The sequence below is a fragment of the Triturus cristatus genome, chromosome 2_2, assembly GCF_964204655.1.
Source record: "Triturus cristatus chromosome 2_2, aTriCri1.1, whole genome shotgun sequence".
In the NCBI taxonomy this organism is placed as follows: domain Eukaryota; kingdom Metazoa; phylum Chordata; class Amphibia; order Caudata; family Salamandridae; genus Triturus; species Triturus cristatus.
The window spans coordinates 97,666,352-97,681,021 of NC_140582.1; positions in this window are offsets into that span (position 1 = coordinate 97,666,352).

Here is a 14,670-nt window from a genome sequence, read left to right on the forward strand (position 1 = left end):
TTTTCTGTTCAAAAAACGATGACCCGTGACATGTCGAACTTTCGCCAGATGGTCAGAAACGGAAATTTTTTAATATTTAATTTTTTGACTGTAAATGACTATTGCATGTGAAGTATTACTTTTGGAACTTAAATAAGTGTGTTTAGAGTCATTTTCATGCCTGAAATTGGTCGAGATATATGCTTCTGAGTAGGAGAAAAAGTCTGTAAATTCTTAATTTTGTTCATTATTGAGGATTTAAAAAATAGTTATTAAACATGAGGCACAATTCACATAACATTTTGAATCAATTTTTCTACAGTTCAAAAAATTAATTTTCTGTTAAAAAACGATGACCCGTGACCTGTCGAACTTTCTCCAGATGGTCAGAAATTGTAATTTTTTAATGTTCAATTCTTTGTTTGTAAATGAATATTGCATGTGAATTATCACTTTTGGAACTAAAATAAGTGTGTTTAAAGTCATTTTAATGCCTGAAATTGGTCAAAATAGAAGCTTCTGAGTAGGAGAAAAAGTCTGCAAATTGGCAATTTTGGTCACAATGAGGATTTAAAAAGTAGTTATTAAACATGAGGCACAATCCAAATGACATTTTGAATCAATTTTCCTACAGTCCAAAAAATCAATTTTTTGATGAAAAACGATGACCCGTGACCTGTCGAACTTTCACCAGATGGTCAGAAATGGAATTTTTTTTATATTTAATTTTTTGACTGTAAATGACTATTGTATGTGAAGTATCACTTTTGGAACTGAAATAAGTGTGTTTAGAGTCATTTTAATGCCTGAAATTGGTCGAAATAGAAGCTTCTGAGTAGGAGAAAAAGTCTATAAAAATGGCAATTTTGGTCACATTGAGGCTTTAAACAGTAGTAATTCTACATGAGGCACTATCCAAATGACATTTTAAATCAATTTTTCTACAGTCCAAAAAATCAATTTTCGGATGAAAAACGATGACCCGTGACCTGTCGAACTTTCGCCAGATGGTCAGAAACGGAAATTTTTTAATATTTAATTTTTTGACTGTAAATGACTATTGCATGTGAAGTATCACTTTTGGAACTGAAATAAGTGTGTTTAGAGTCATTTTAATGCCTGAAATTGGTTGAAATAGAAGCTTTTGAGCAGGAGAAAAAGTCTGTAAATTGTCAATTTTGGTCACATTGACGATTTAAAAAGTAGTTATTTAACATGAGGCACAATCCACATGACATTTTGAATCAATTTTTCGACAGTCCAAAAAATCAATTTTCTGTTCAAAAAACGATGACCCGTGACATGTCGAACTTTCGCCAGATGGTCAGAAACGGAAATTTTTTGATATTTAATTTTTTGACTGTAAATGACTATTGCATGTGAAGTATTACTTTTGGAACTTAAATACGTGTGTTTAGAGTCATTTTAATGCCTGAAATTGGTCGAAATATATGCTTCTGAGTAGGTGAAAAAGTCTGTAAATTCTTAATTTTGTTCATTATTGAGGATTTAAAAAATAGTTATTAAACATGAGGCACAATTCACATGACATTTTGAATCATTTTTTCTACAGTTCAAAAAATTAATTTTCTGTTAAAAAACGATGACCCGTGACCTGTCGAACTTTCTCCAGATGGTCAGAAATTGTAATTTTTTAATGTTCAATTCTTTGTTTGTAAATGAATATTGCATGTGAATTTTCACTTTTGGAACTGAAGTAAGTGTGTTTAGAGTCATTTTAATGCCTGAAATTGGTCGAAATAGAAGCTTCTGAGTAGGAGAAAAAGTCTGCAAATTGGCAATTTTGGTCACAATGAGGATTTAAAAAGTAGTTATTAAACATGAGGCACAATCCAAATGACATTTTGAATCAATTTTTCTACAGTCCAAAAAATCAATTTTTTGATGAAAAACGATGACCCGTGACCTGTCGAACTTTCTCCAGATGGTCAGAAATTGTAATTTTTTAATGTTTAATTTTTAGACTGTAAATGACTATTGCATGTGAATTATCACTTTTGGAACTGAAATAAGTGTGTTTAGAGTCATTTTAATGCCTGAAATTGGTCGAAATAGAAGCTTCTGAGTAGGATAAAAAGTCTGTAAATTGGCAATTTTGGTCACATTGAGGAGTTAAAAAGTAGTTATTAAACATGAGGCACAATCCAAATGACATTTGAAATACATTTTTCTATAGTCCAAAAAATCAATTTCTCTGATGAAAAACGATGACCCGTGACCTGTCGAACTTTCACCAGATGGTCAGAAATGGAAATTTTTTTATATTAAATTTTTTGACTGTAAATGACTATTGCATGTGAAGTATCACTTTTGGAACTGAAATAAGTGTGTTTAGAGTCATTTTAATGCCTGAAATTGGTTGAAATAGAAGCTTTTGAGTAGGAGAAAAAGTCTGTAAATTGTCAATTTTGGTCACATTGACGATTTAAAAAGTAGTTATTCAACATGAGGCACAATCCACATGACATTTTGAATCAATTTTTCGACAGTCCAAAAAATCAATTTAGTGTTCAAAAATTGATGACCCGTGACATGTCAAACTTTCGCCAACTGGTCAGAAACGGAAATTTTTTAATATTTAATTTTTTGACTGTAAATGACTATTGCATGTGAAGTATTACTTTTGGAACTTAAATAAGTGTGTTTAGAGTCATTTTCATGCCTGAAATTGGTCGAGATATATGCTTCTGAGTAGGAGAAAAAGTCTGTAAATTCTTAATTTTGTTCATTATTGAGGATTTAAAAAATAGTTATTAAACATGAGGCACAATTCACATAACATTTTGAATCAATTTTTCTACAGTTCAAAAAATTATTTTTCTGTTAAAAAACGATGACCCGTGACCTGTCGAACTTTCTCCAGATGGTCAGAAATTGTAATTTTTTACTGTTCAATTCTTTGTTTGTAAATGAATATTGCATGTGAATTATCACTTTTGGAACTGAAGTAAGTGTGTTTAGAGTCATTTTAATGCCTGAAATTGGTCGAAATAGAAGCTTCTGAGTAGGAGAAAAAGTCTACAAATTGGCAATTTTGGTCACAATGAGGATTTAAAAAGTAGTTATTAAACATGAGGCACAATCCAAATGACATTTTGAATCAATTTTTCTACAGTCCAAAAAATCAATTTTTTGATGAAAAACGATGACCCGTGACCTGTCGAACTTTCTCCAGATGGTCAGAAATTGTAATTTTTTAATGTTTAATTTTTAGACTGTAAATGACTATTGCATGTGAATTATCACTTTTGGAACTGAAATAAGTGTGTTTAGAGTCATTTTAATGCCTGAAATTGGTCGAAATAGAAGCTTCTGAGTAGGATAAAAAGTCTGTAAATTGTCAATTTTGGTCACATTGAGGAGTTAAAAAGTAGTTATTAAACATGAGGCACAATCCAAATGACATTTGAAATACATTTTTCTATAGTCCAAAAAATCAATTTCTCTGATGAAAAACGATGACCCGTGACCTGTCAAACTTTCACCAGATGGTCAGAAATGGAATTTTTTTTATATTTAATTTTTTGACTGTAAATGACTATTGCATGTGAATTAGAACTCTTGGAACTGAAATAAGTGTCTTTAGAGTCATTTTAATGCCTGAAATTGGTCGAAATAGAAGCTTCTGAGTAGGAGAAAAAGTCTATAAAAATGGCAATTTTGGTCACATTGAGGCTTTAAACAGTAGTTATTCAACATGAGGCACTATCCAAATGACATTTTAAATCAATTTTTCTACAGTCCAAAAAATCAATTTTCGGATGAAAAACAATGACCCGTGACCTGTCGAACTTTCGCCAGATGGTCAGAAACGGAAATTTTTTAATATTTAATATTTTGACTGTAAATGACTATTGCATGTGAAGTATCACTTTTGGAACTGAAATACGTGTGTTTAGAGTCATTTTAATGCCTGAAATTGGTTGAAATAGAAGCTTTTGAGTAGGAGAAAAAGTCTGTAAATTGTCAATTTTGGTCACATTGACGATTTAAAAAGTAGTTATTCAACATGAGGCACAATCCACATGACATTTTGAATCAATTTTTCGACAGTCCAAAAAATCAATTTTCTGTTAAAAAAACGATGACCCGTGACATGTCGAACTTTCGCCAGATGGTCAGAAACGGAAATTTTTTAATATTAATTTTTTGACTGTAAATGACTATTGCATGTGAAGTATTACTTTTGGAACTTAAATAAGTGTGTTTAGAGTCATTTTAATGCCTGAAATTGGTCGAAATATATGCTTCTGAGTAGGAGAAAAAGTCTGTAAATTCTTAATTTTGTTCATTATTGAGGATTTAAAAAATAGTTATTAAACATGAGGCACAATCCAAATGACATTTTGAATCAATTTTCCTACAGTCCAAAAAATCAATTTTTTGATGAAAAACGATGACCCGTGACCTGTCGAACTTTCTCCAGATGGTCAGAAATTGTAAGTTTTTAATGTTTAATTTTTAGACTGTAAATGACTATTGCATGTGAATTATCACTTTTGGAACTGAAATAAGTGTGTTTAGAGTCATTTTTATGCCTGAAATTGGTCGAAATAGAAGCTTCTGAGTAGGATAAAAAGTCTGTAAATTGGCAATTTTGGTCACATTGAGGAGTTAAAAAGTAGTTATTAAACATGAGGCACAATCCAAATGACATTTGAAATACATTTTTCTATAGTCCAAAAAATCAATTTCTCTGATGAAAAACGATGACCCGTGACCTGTCGAACTTTCTCCAGATGGTCAGAAATTGTAATTTTTTAATGTTTAATTTTTAGACTGTAAATGACTATTGCATGTGAATTATCACTTTTGGAACTGAAATAAGTGTGTTTAGAGTCATTTTAATGCCTGAAATTGGTTGAAATAGAAGCTTTTGAGTAGGAGAAAAAGTCTGTAAATTGTCAATTTTGGTCACATTGACGATTTAAAAAGTAGTTATTCAACATGAGGCACAATCCACATGACATTTTGAATCAATTTTTCGACAGTCCAAAAAATCAATTTTCTGTTCAAAAAACGATGACCCGTGACATGTCGAACTTTCGCCAGATGGTCAGAAACGGAAATTTTTTAATATTTAATTTTTTGACTGTAAATGACTATTGCATGTGAAGTATTACTTTTGGAACTTAAATAAGTGTGTTTAGAGTCATTTTAATGCCTGAAATTGGTCGAAATATATGCTTCTGAGTAGGAGAAAAAGTCTGTAAATTCTTAATTTTGTTCATTATTGAGGATTTAAAAAATAGGTATTAAACATGAGGCACAATTCACATGACATTTTGAATCAATTTTTCTACAGTTCAAAAAATTAATTTTCTGTTAAAAAACGATGATCCGTGACCTGTCGAACTTTCTCCAGATGGTCAGAAATTGTAATTTTTTAATGTTCAATTCTTTGTTTGTAAATGAATATTGCATGTGAATTATCACTTTTGGAACTGAAGTAAGTGTGTTTAGAGTCATTTTAATGCCTGAAATTGGTTGAAATAGAAGCTTCTGAGTAGGAGAAAAAGTCTGCAAATTGGCAATTTTGGTCACAATGAGGATTTAAAAAGTAGTTATTAAACATGAGGCACAATCCAAATGACATTTTGAATCAATTTTTCTACAGTCCAAAAAATCAATTTTTTGATGAAAAACGATGACCCGTGACCTGTCGAACTTTCTCCAGATGGTCAGAAATTGTAATTTTTTTAATTTTTAGACTGTAAATGACTATTGCATGTGAATTAGAACTCTTGGAACTGAAATAAGTGTCTTTAGAGTCATTTTAATGCCTGAAATTGGTCGAAATAGAAGCTTCTGAGTAGGAGAAAAAGTCTATAAAAATGGCAATTTTAGTCACATTGAGGCTTTAAACAGTAGTTATTCAACATGAGGCACTATCCAAATGACATTTTAAATCAATTTTTCTACAGTCCAAAAAATCAATTTTCGGATGAAAAACGATGACCCGTGACCTGTCGAACTTTCGCCAGATGGTCAGAAACGGAAATTTTTTAATATTTAATTTTTGGACTGTAAATGACTATTGCATGTGAAGTATCACTTTTGGAACTGAAATAAGTGTGTTTAGAGTCATTTTAATGCCTGAAATTGGTTGAAATAGAAGCTTTTGAGTAGGAGAAAAAGTCTGTAAATTGTCAATTTTGGTCACATTGATGATTTAAAAAGTAGTTATTCAACATGAGGCACAATCCACATGACATTTTGAATCAATTTTTCGACAGTCCAAAAAATCAATTTTCTGTTAAAAAAACGATGACCCGTGACATGTCGAACTTTCGCCAGATGGTCAGAAACGGAAATTTTTTAATATTTAATTTTTTGACTGTAAATGACTATTGCATGTGAAGTATTACTTTTGGAACTTAAATAAGTGTGTTTAGAGTCATTTTAATGCCTGAAATTGGTCGAAATATATGCTTCTGAGTAGGAGAAAAAGTCTGTAAATTCTTAATTTTGTTTATTATTGAGGATTTAAAAAATAGTTATTAAACATGAGGCACAATTCACATGACATTTTGAATCAATTTTTCTACAGTTCAAAAAATTAATTTTCTGTTAAAAAACGATGACCAGTGACCTGTCGAACTTTCTCCAGATGGTCAGAAATTGTAATTTTTTAATGTTCAATTCTTTGTTTGTAAATGAATATTGCATGTGAATTATCACTTTTGGAACTAAAATAAGTGTGCTTAAAGTCATTTTAATGCCTGAAATTGGTCGAAATAGAAGCTTCTGAGTAGGAGAAGAAGTCTGCAAATTGGCAATTTTGGTCACAATGAGGATTTAAAAAGTAGTTATTAAACATGAGGCACAATCCAAATGACATTTTGAATCAATTTTCCTACAGTCCAAAAAATCAATTTTTTGATGAAAAACGATGACCCGTGACCTGTCGAACTTTCTCCAGATGGTCAGAAATTGTAATTTTTTAATGTTTAATTTTTAGACTGTAAATGACTATTGCATGTGAATTATCATTTTTGGAACTGAAATAAGTGTGTTTAGAGTCATTTTTATGCCTGAAATTGGTAGAAATAGAAGCTTCTGAGTAGGATAAAAAGTCTGTAAATTGGCAATTTTGGTCACATTGAGGAGTTAAAAAGTAGTTATTAAACATGAGGCACAATCCAAATGACATTTGAAATACATTTTTCTATAGTCCAAAAAATCAATTTCTCTGATGAAAAACGATGACCCGTGACCTGTCGAACTTTCACCAGATGGTAAGAAATGGATTTTTTTTTATATTTAATTTTTTGACTGTAAATGACAATTGTATGTGAAGTATCACTTTTGGAACTGAAATAAGTGTGTTTAGAGTCATTTTAATGGCTGAAATTGGTTGAAATAGAATCTTTTGAGTAGGAGAAAAAGTCTGTAAATTGTCAATTTTGGTCACATTGACGATTTAAAAAGTAGTTATTCAACATGAGGCACAATCCACATGACATTTTGAATCAATTTTTCGACAGTCCAAAAAATCAATTTTCTGTTCAAAAAACGATGACCCGTGACATGTCGAACTTTCGCCAGATGGTCAGAAACGGAAATTTTTTAATATTTAATTTTTTGACTGTAAATGACTATTGCATGTGAAGTATTACTTTTGGAACTTAAATAAGTGTGTTTAGAGTCATTTTAATGCCTGAAATTGGTCGAAATATATGCTTCTGAGTAGGAGAAAAAGTCTGTAAATTCTTAATTTTGTTCATTATTGAGGATTTAAAAAATAGTTATTAAACATGAGGCACAATTCACATGAGATTTTGAATCAATTTTTCTACAGTTCAAAAAATTAATTTTCTGTTAAAAAACGATGACCCGTGACCTGTCGAACTTTCTCCAGATGGTCAGAAATTGTAATTTTTTAATGTTCAATTCTTTGTTTGTAAATGAATATTGCATGTGAATTATCACTTTTGGATCTGAAGTAAGTGTGTTTAGAGTCATTTTAATGCCTGAAATTGGTCGAAATAGAAGCTTCTGAGTAGGAGAAAAAGTCTGCAAATTGGCAATTTTGGTCACAATGAGGATTTAAAAAGTAGTTATTAAACATGAGGCACAATCCAAATGACATTTTGAATCAATTTTTCTACAGTCCAAAAAATCAATTTTTTGATGAAAAACGATGACCCGTGACCTGTTGAACTTTCTCCAGATGGTCAGAAATTGTAATTTTTTAATATTTAATTTTTTGACTGTAAATGACTATTGCATGTGAAGTATCACTTTTGGAACTGAAATAAGTGTGTTTAGAGTCATTTTAATGCCTGAAATTGGTTGAAATAGAAGCTTTTGAGTAGGGGAAAAAGTCTGTAAATTGTCAATTTTGGTCACATTGACGATTTAAAAAGTAGTTATTCAACATGAGGCACAATCCACATGACATTTTGAATCAATTTTTCGACAGTCCAAAAAATCAATTTTCTGTTCAAAAAACGATGACCCGTGACATGTCGAACTTTCGCCAGATGGTCAGAAACGGAAATTTTTTAATATTAAATTTTTTGACTGTAAATGACTATTGCATGTGAAGTATTACTTTTGGAACTTAAATAAGTGTGTTTAGAGTCATTTTAATGCCTGAAATTGGTCGAAATATATGCTTCTGAGTAGGAGAAAAAGTCTGTAAATTCTTAATTTTGTTCATTATTGAGGATTTAAAAAATAGTTATTAAACATGAGGCACAATCCAAATGACATTTTGAATCAATTTTCCTACAGTCCAAAAAATCAATTTTTTGATGAAAAACGATGACCCGTGACCTGTCGAACTTTCTCCAGATGGTCAGAAATTGTAAGTTTTTAATGTTTAATTTTTAGACTGTAAATGACTATTGCATGTGAATTATCACTTTTGGAACTGAAATAAGTGTGTTTAGAGTCATTTTTATGCCTGAAATTGGTCGAAATAGAAGCTTCTGAGTAGGATAAAAAGTCTGTAAATTGGCAATTTTGGTCACATTGAGGAGTTAAAAAGTAGTTATTAAACATGAGGCACAATCCAAATGACATTTGAAATACATTTTTCTATAGTCCAAAAAATCAATTTCTCTGATGAAAAACGATGACCCGTGACCTGTCGAACTTTCTCCAGATGGTCAGAAATTGTAATTTTTTAATGTTTAATTTTTAGACTGTAAATGACTATTGCATGTGAATTATCACTTTTGGAACTGAAATAAGTGTGTTTAGAGTCATTTTAATGCCTGAAATTGGTTGAAACAGAAGCTTTTGAGTAGGAGAAAAAGTCTGTAAATTGTCAATTTTGGTCACATTGACGATTTAAAAAGCAGTTATTCAACATGAGGCACAATCCACATGACATTTTGAATCAATTTTTCGACAGTCCAAAAAATCAATTTTCTGTTCAAAAAACGATGACCCGTGACATGTCGAACTTTCGCCAGATGGTCAGAAACGGAAATTTTTTAATATTTAATTTTTTGACTGTAAATGACTATTGCATGTGAAGTATTACTTTTGGAACTTAAATAAGTGTGTTTAGAGTCATTTTAATGCCTGAAATTGGTCGAAATATATGCTTCTGAGTAGGAGAAAAAGTCTGTAAATTCTTAATTTTGTTCATTATTGAGGATTTAAAAAATAGGTATTAAACATGAGGCACAATTCACATGACATTTCGAATCAATTTTTCTACAGTTCAAAAAATTAATTTTCTGTTAAAAAACGATGACCCGTGACCTGTCGAACTTTCTCCAGATGGTCAGAAATTGTAATTTTTTAATGTTCAATTCTTTGTTTGTAAATGAATATTGCATGTGAATTATCACTTTTGGAACTGAAGTAAGTGTGTTTAGAGTCATTTTAATGCCTGAAATTGGTTGAAATAGAAGCTTCTGAGTAGGAGAAAAAGTCTGCAAATTGGCAATTTTGGTCACAATGAGGATTTAAAAAGTAGTTATTAAACATGAGGCACAATCCAAATGACATTTTGAATCAATTTTTCTACAGTCCAAAAAATCAATTTTTTGATGAAAAACGATGACCCGTGACCTGTCGAACTTTCTCCAGATGGTCAGAAATTGTAATTTTTTAATGTTTAATTTTTAGACTGTAAATGACTATTGCATGTGAATTATCACTTTTGGAACTGAAGTAAGTGTGTTTAGAGTCATTTTAATGCCTGAAATTGGTCGAAATAGAAGCTTCTGAGTAGGATAAAAAGTCTGTAAATTGGCAATTTTGGTCACATTGAGGAGTTAAAAAGTAGTTATTAAACATGAGGCACAATCCAAATGACATTTGAAATACATTTTTCTATAGTCCAAAAAATCAATTTCTCTGATGAAAAACGATGACCCGTGACCTGTCGAACTTTCACCAGATGGTCAGAAATGGAAATTTTTTTATATTTAATTTTTTGACTGTAAATGACTATTGCATGTGAATTAGAACTCTTGGAACTGAAATAAGTGTCTTTAGAGTCATTTTAATGCCTGAAATTGGTCGAAATAGAAGCTTCTGAGTAGGAGAAAAAGTCTATAAAAATGGCAATTTTGGTCACATTGAGGCTTTAAACAGTAGTTATTCAACATGAGGCACTATCCAAATGACATTTTAAATCAATTTTTCTACAGTCCAAAAAATCAATTTTCGGATGAAAAACGATGACCCGTGACCTGTCGAACTTTCGCCAGATGGTCAGAAACGGAAATTTTTTAATATTTAATTTTTTGACTGTAAATGACTATTGCATGTGAAGTATCACTTTTGGAACTGAAATAAGTGTGTTTAGAGTCATTTTAATGCCTGAAATTGGTTGAAATAGAAGCTTTTGAGTAGGAGAAAAAGTCTGTAAATTGTCAATTTTGGTCACATTGACGATTTAAAAAGTAGTTATTCAACATGAGGCACAATCCACATGACATTTTGAATCAATTTTTCGACAGTCCAAAAAATAAATTTTCTGTTAAAAAAACGATGACCCGTGACATGTCGAACTTTCGCCAGATGGTCAGAAACGGAAATTTTTTAATATTTAATTTTTTGACTGTAAATGACTATTGCATGTGAAGTATTACTTTTGGAACTTAAATAAGTGTGTTTAGAGTCATTTTAATGCCTGAAATTGGTCGAAATATATGCTTCTGAGTAGGAGAAAAAGTCTGTAAATTCTTAATTTTGTTTATTATTGAGGATTTAAAAAATAGTTATTAAACATGAGGCACAATTCACATGACATTTTGAATCAATTTTTCTACAGTTCAAAAAATTAATTTTCTGTTAAAAAACGATGACCCGTGACCTGTCGAACTTTCTCCAGATGGTCAGAAATTGTAATTTTTTAATGTTCAATTCTTTGTTTGTAAATGAATATTGCATGTGAATTATCACTTTTGGAACTAAAATAAGTGTGCTTAAAGTCATTTTAATGCCTGAAATTGGTCGAAATAGAAGCTTCTGAGTAGGAGAAAAAGTCTGCAAATTGGCAATTTTGGTCACAATGAGGATTTAAAAAGTAGTTATTAAACATGAGGCACAATCCAAATGACATTTTGAATCAATTTTCCTACAGTCCAAAAAATCTATTTTTTGATGAAAAACGATGACCCGTGACCTGTCGAACTTTCTCCAGATGGTCAGAAACGGAAATTTTTTAATATTTAATTTTTTGACTGTAAATGACTATTGCATGTGAAGTATTACTTTTGGAACTTAAATAAGTGTGTTTAGAGTCATTTTAATGCCTGAAATTGGTCGAAATATATGCTTCTGAGTAGGAGAAAAAGTCTGTAAATTCTTAATTTTGTTCATTATTGAGGATTTAAAAAATAGTTATTAAACATGAGGCACAATCCAAATGACATTTTGAATCAATTTTCCTACAGTCCAAAAAATCAATTTTTTGATGAAAAACGATGACCCGTGACCTGTCGAACTTTCTCCAGATGGTCAGAAATTGTAAGTTTTTAATGTTTAATTTTTAGACTGTAAATGACTATTGCATGTGAATTATCACTTTTGGAACTGAAATAAGTGTGTTTAGAGTCATTTTTGTGCCTGAAATTGGTCGAAATAGAAGCTTCTGAGTAGGATAAAAAGTCTGTAAATTGGCAATTTTGGTCACATTGAGGAGTTAAAAAGTAGTTATTAAACATGAGGCACAATCCAAATGACATTTGAAATACATTTTTCTATAGTCCAAAAAATCAATTTCTCTGATGAAAAATGATGACCCGTGACCTGTCGAACTTTCTCCAGATGGTCAGAAATTGTAATTTTTTAATGTTTAATTTTTAGACTGTAAATGACTATTGCATGTGAATTATCACTTTTGGAACTGAAATAAGTGTGTTTAGAGTCATTTTAATGCCTGAAATTGGTTGAAATAGAAGCTTTTGAGTAGGAGAAAAAGTCTGTAAATTGTCAATTTTGGTCACATTGACGATTTAAAAAGCAGTTATTCAACATGAGGCACAATCCACATGACATTTTGAATCAATTTTTCGACAGTCCAAAAAATCAATTTTCTGTTCAAAAAACGATGACCCGTGACATGTCGAACTTTCGCCAGATGGTCAGAAACGGAAATTTTTTAATATTTAATTTTTTGACTGTAAATGACTATTGCATGTGAAGTATTTCTTTTGGAACTTAAATAAGTGTGTTTAGAGTCATTTTAATGCCTGAAATTGGTCGAAATATATGCTTCTGAGTAGGAGAAAAAGTCTGTAAATTCTTAATTTTGTTCATTATTGAGGATTTAAAAAATAGGTATTAAACATGAGGCACAATTCACATGACATTTTGAATCAATTTTTCTACAGTTCAAAAAATTAATTTTCTGTTAAAAAACGATGACCCGTGACCTGTCGAACTTTCTCCAGATGGTCAGAAATTGTAATTTTTTAATGTTCAATTCTTTGTTTGTAAATGAATATTGCATGTGAATTATCACTTTTGGAACTGAAGTAAGTGTGTTTAGAGTCATTTTAATGCCTGAAATTGGTTGAAATAGAAGCTTCTGAGTAGGAGAAAAAGTCTGCAAATTGGCAATTTTGGTCACAATGAGGATTTAAAAAGTAGTTATTAAACATGAGGCACAATCCAAATGACATTTTGAATCAATTTTTCTACAGTCCAAAAAATCAATTTTTTGATGAAAAACGATGACCCGTGACCTGTCGAACTTTCTCCAGATGGTCAGAAATTGTAATTTTTTAATGTTTAATTTTTAGACTGTAAATGACTATTGCATGTGAATTATCACTTTTGGAACTGAAGTAAGTGTGTTTAGAGTCATTTTAATGCCTGAAATTGGTCGAAATAGAAGCTTCTGAGTAGGATAAAAAGTCTGTAAATTGGCAATTTTGGTCACATTGAGGAGTTAAAAAGTAGTTATTAAACATGAGGCACAATCCAAATGACATTTGAAATACATTTTTCTATAGTCCAAAAAATCAATTTCCCTGATGAAAAACGATGACCCGTGACCTGTCGAACTTTCACCAGATGGTCAGAAATGGAAATTTTTTTAATATTTAATTTTTTGACTGTAAATGACTATTGCATGTGAATTAGAACTCTTGGAACTGAAATAAGTGTCTTTAGAGTCATTTTAATGCCTGAAATTGGTCGAAATAGAAGCTTCTGAGTAGGAGAAAAAGTCTATAAAAATGGCAATTTTGGTCACATTGAGGCTTTAAACAGTAGTTATTCAACATGAGGCACTATCCAAATGACATTTTAAATCAATTTTTCTACAGTCCAAAAAATCAATTTTCGGATGAAAAACGATGACCCGTGACCTGTCGAACTTTCGCCAGATGGTCAGAAACGGAAATTTTTTAATATTTAATTTTTTGACTGTAAATGACTATTGCATGTGAAGTATCACTTTTGGAACTGAAATAAGTGTGTTTAGAGTCATTTTAATGCCTGAAATTGGTTGAAATAGAAGCTTTTGAGTAGGAGAAAAAGTCTGTAAATTGTCAATTTTGGTCACATTGATGATTTAAAAAGTAGTTATTCAACATGAGGCACAATCCACATGACATTTTGAATCAATTTTTCTACAGTTCAAAAAATCAATTTTCTGTTCAAAAAACGATGACCCGTGACATGTCGAACTTTCGCCAGATGGTCAGAAACGGAAATTTTTTAATATTTAATTTTTTGACTGTAAATAACAATTGCATGTGAAGTATTACTTTTGGAACTTAAATAAGTGTGTTTAGAGTCATTTTAATGCCTGAAATTGGTCGAAATATATGCTTCTGAGTAGGAGAAAAAGTCTGTAAATTCTTAATTTTGTTTATTATTGAGGATTTAAAAAATAGTTATTAAACATGAGGCACAATTCACATGACATTTTGAATCAATTTTTCTACAGTTCAAAAAATTAATTTTCTGTTAAAAAACGATGACCAGTGACCTGTCGAACTTTCTCCAGATGGTCAGAAATTGTAATTTTTTAATGTTCAATTCTTTGTTTGTAAATGAATATTGCATGTGAATTATCACTTTTGGAACTAAAATAAGTGTGCTTAAAGTCATTTTAATGCCTGAAATTGGTCGAAATAGAAGCTTCTGAGTAGGAGAAAAAGTCTGCAAATTGGCAATTTTGGTCACAATGAGGATTTAAAAAGTAGTTATTAAACATGAGGCACAATCCAAATGACATTTTGAATC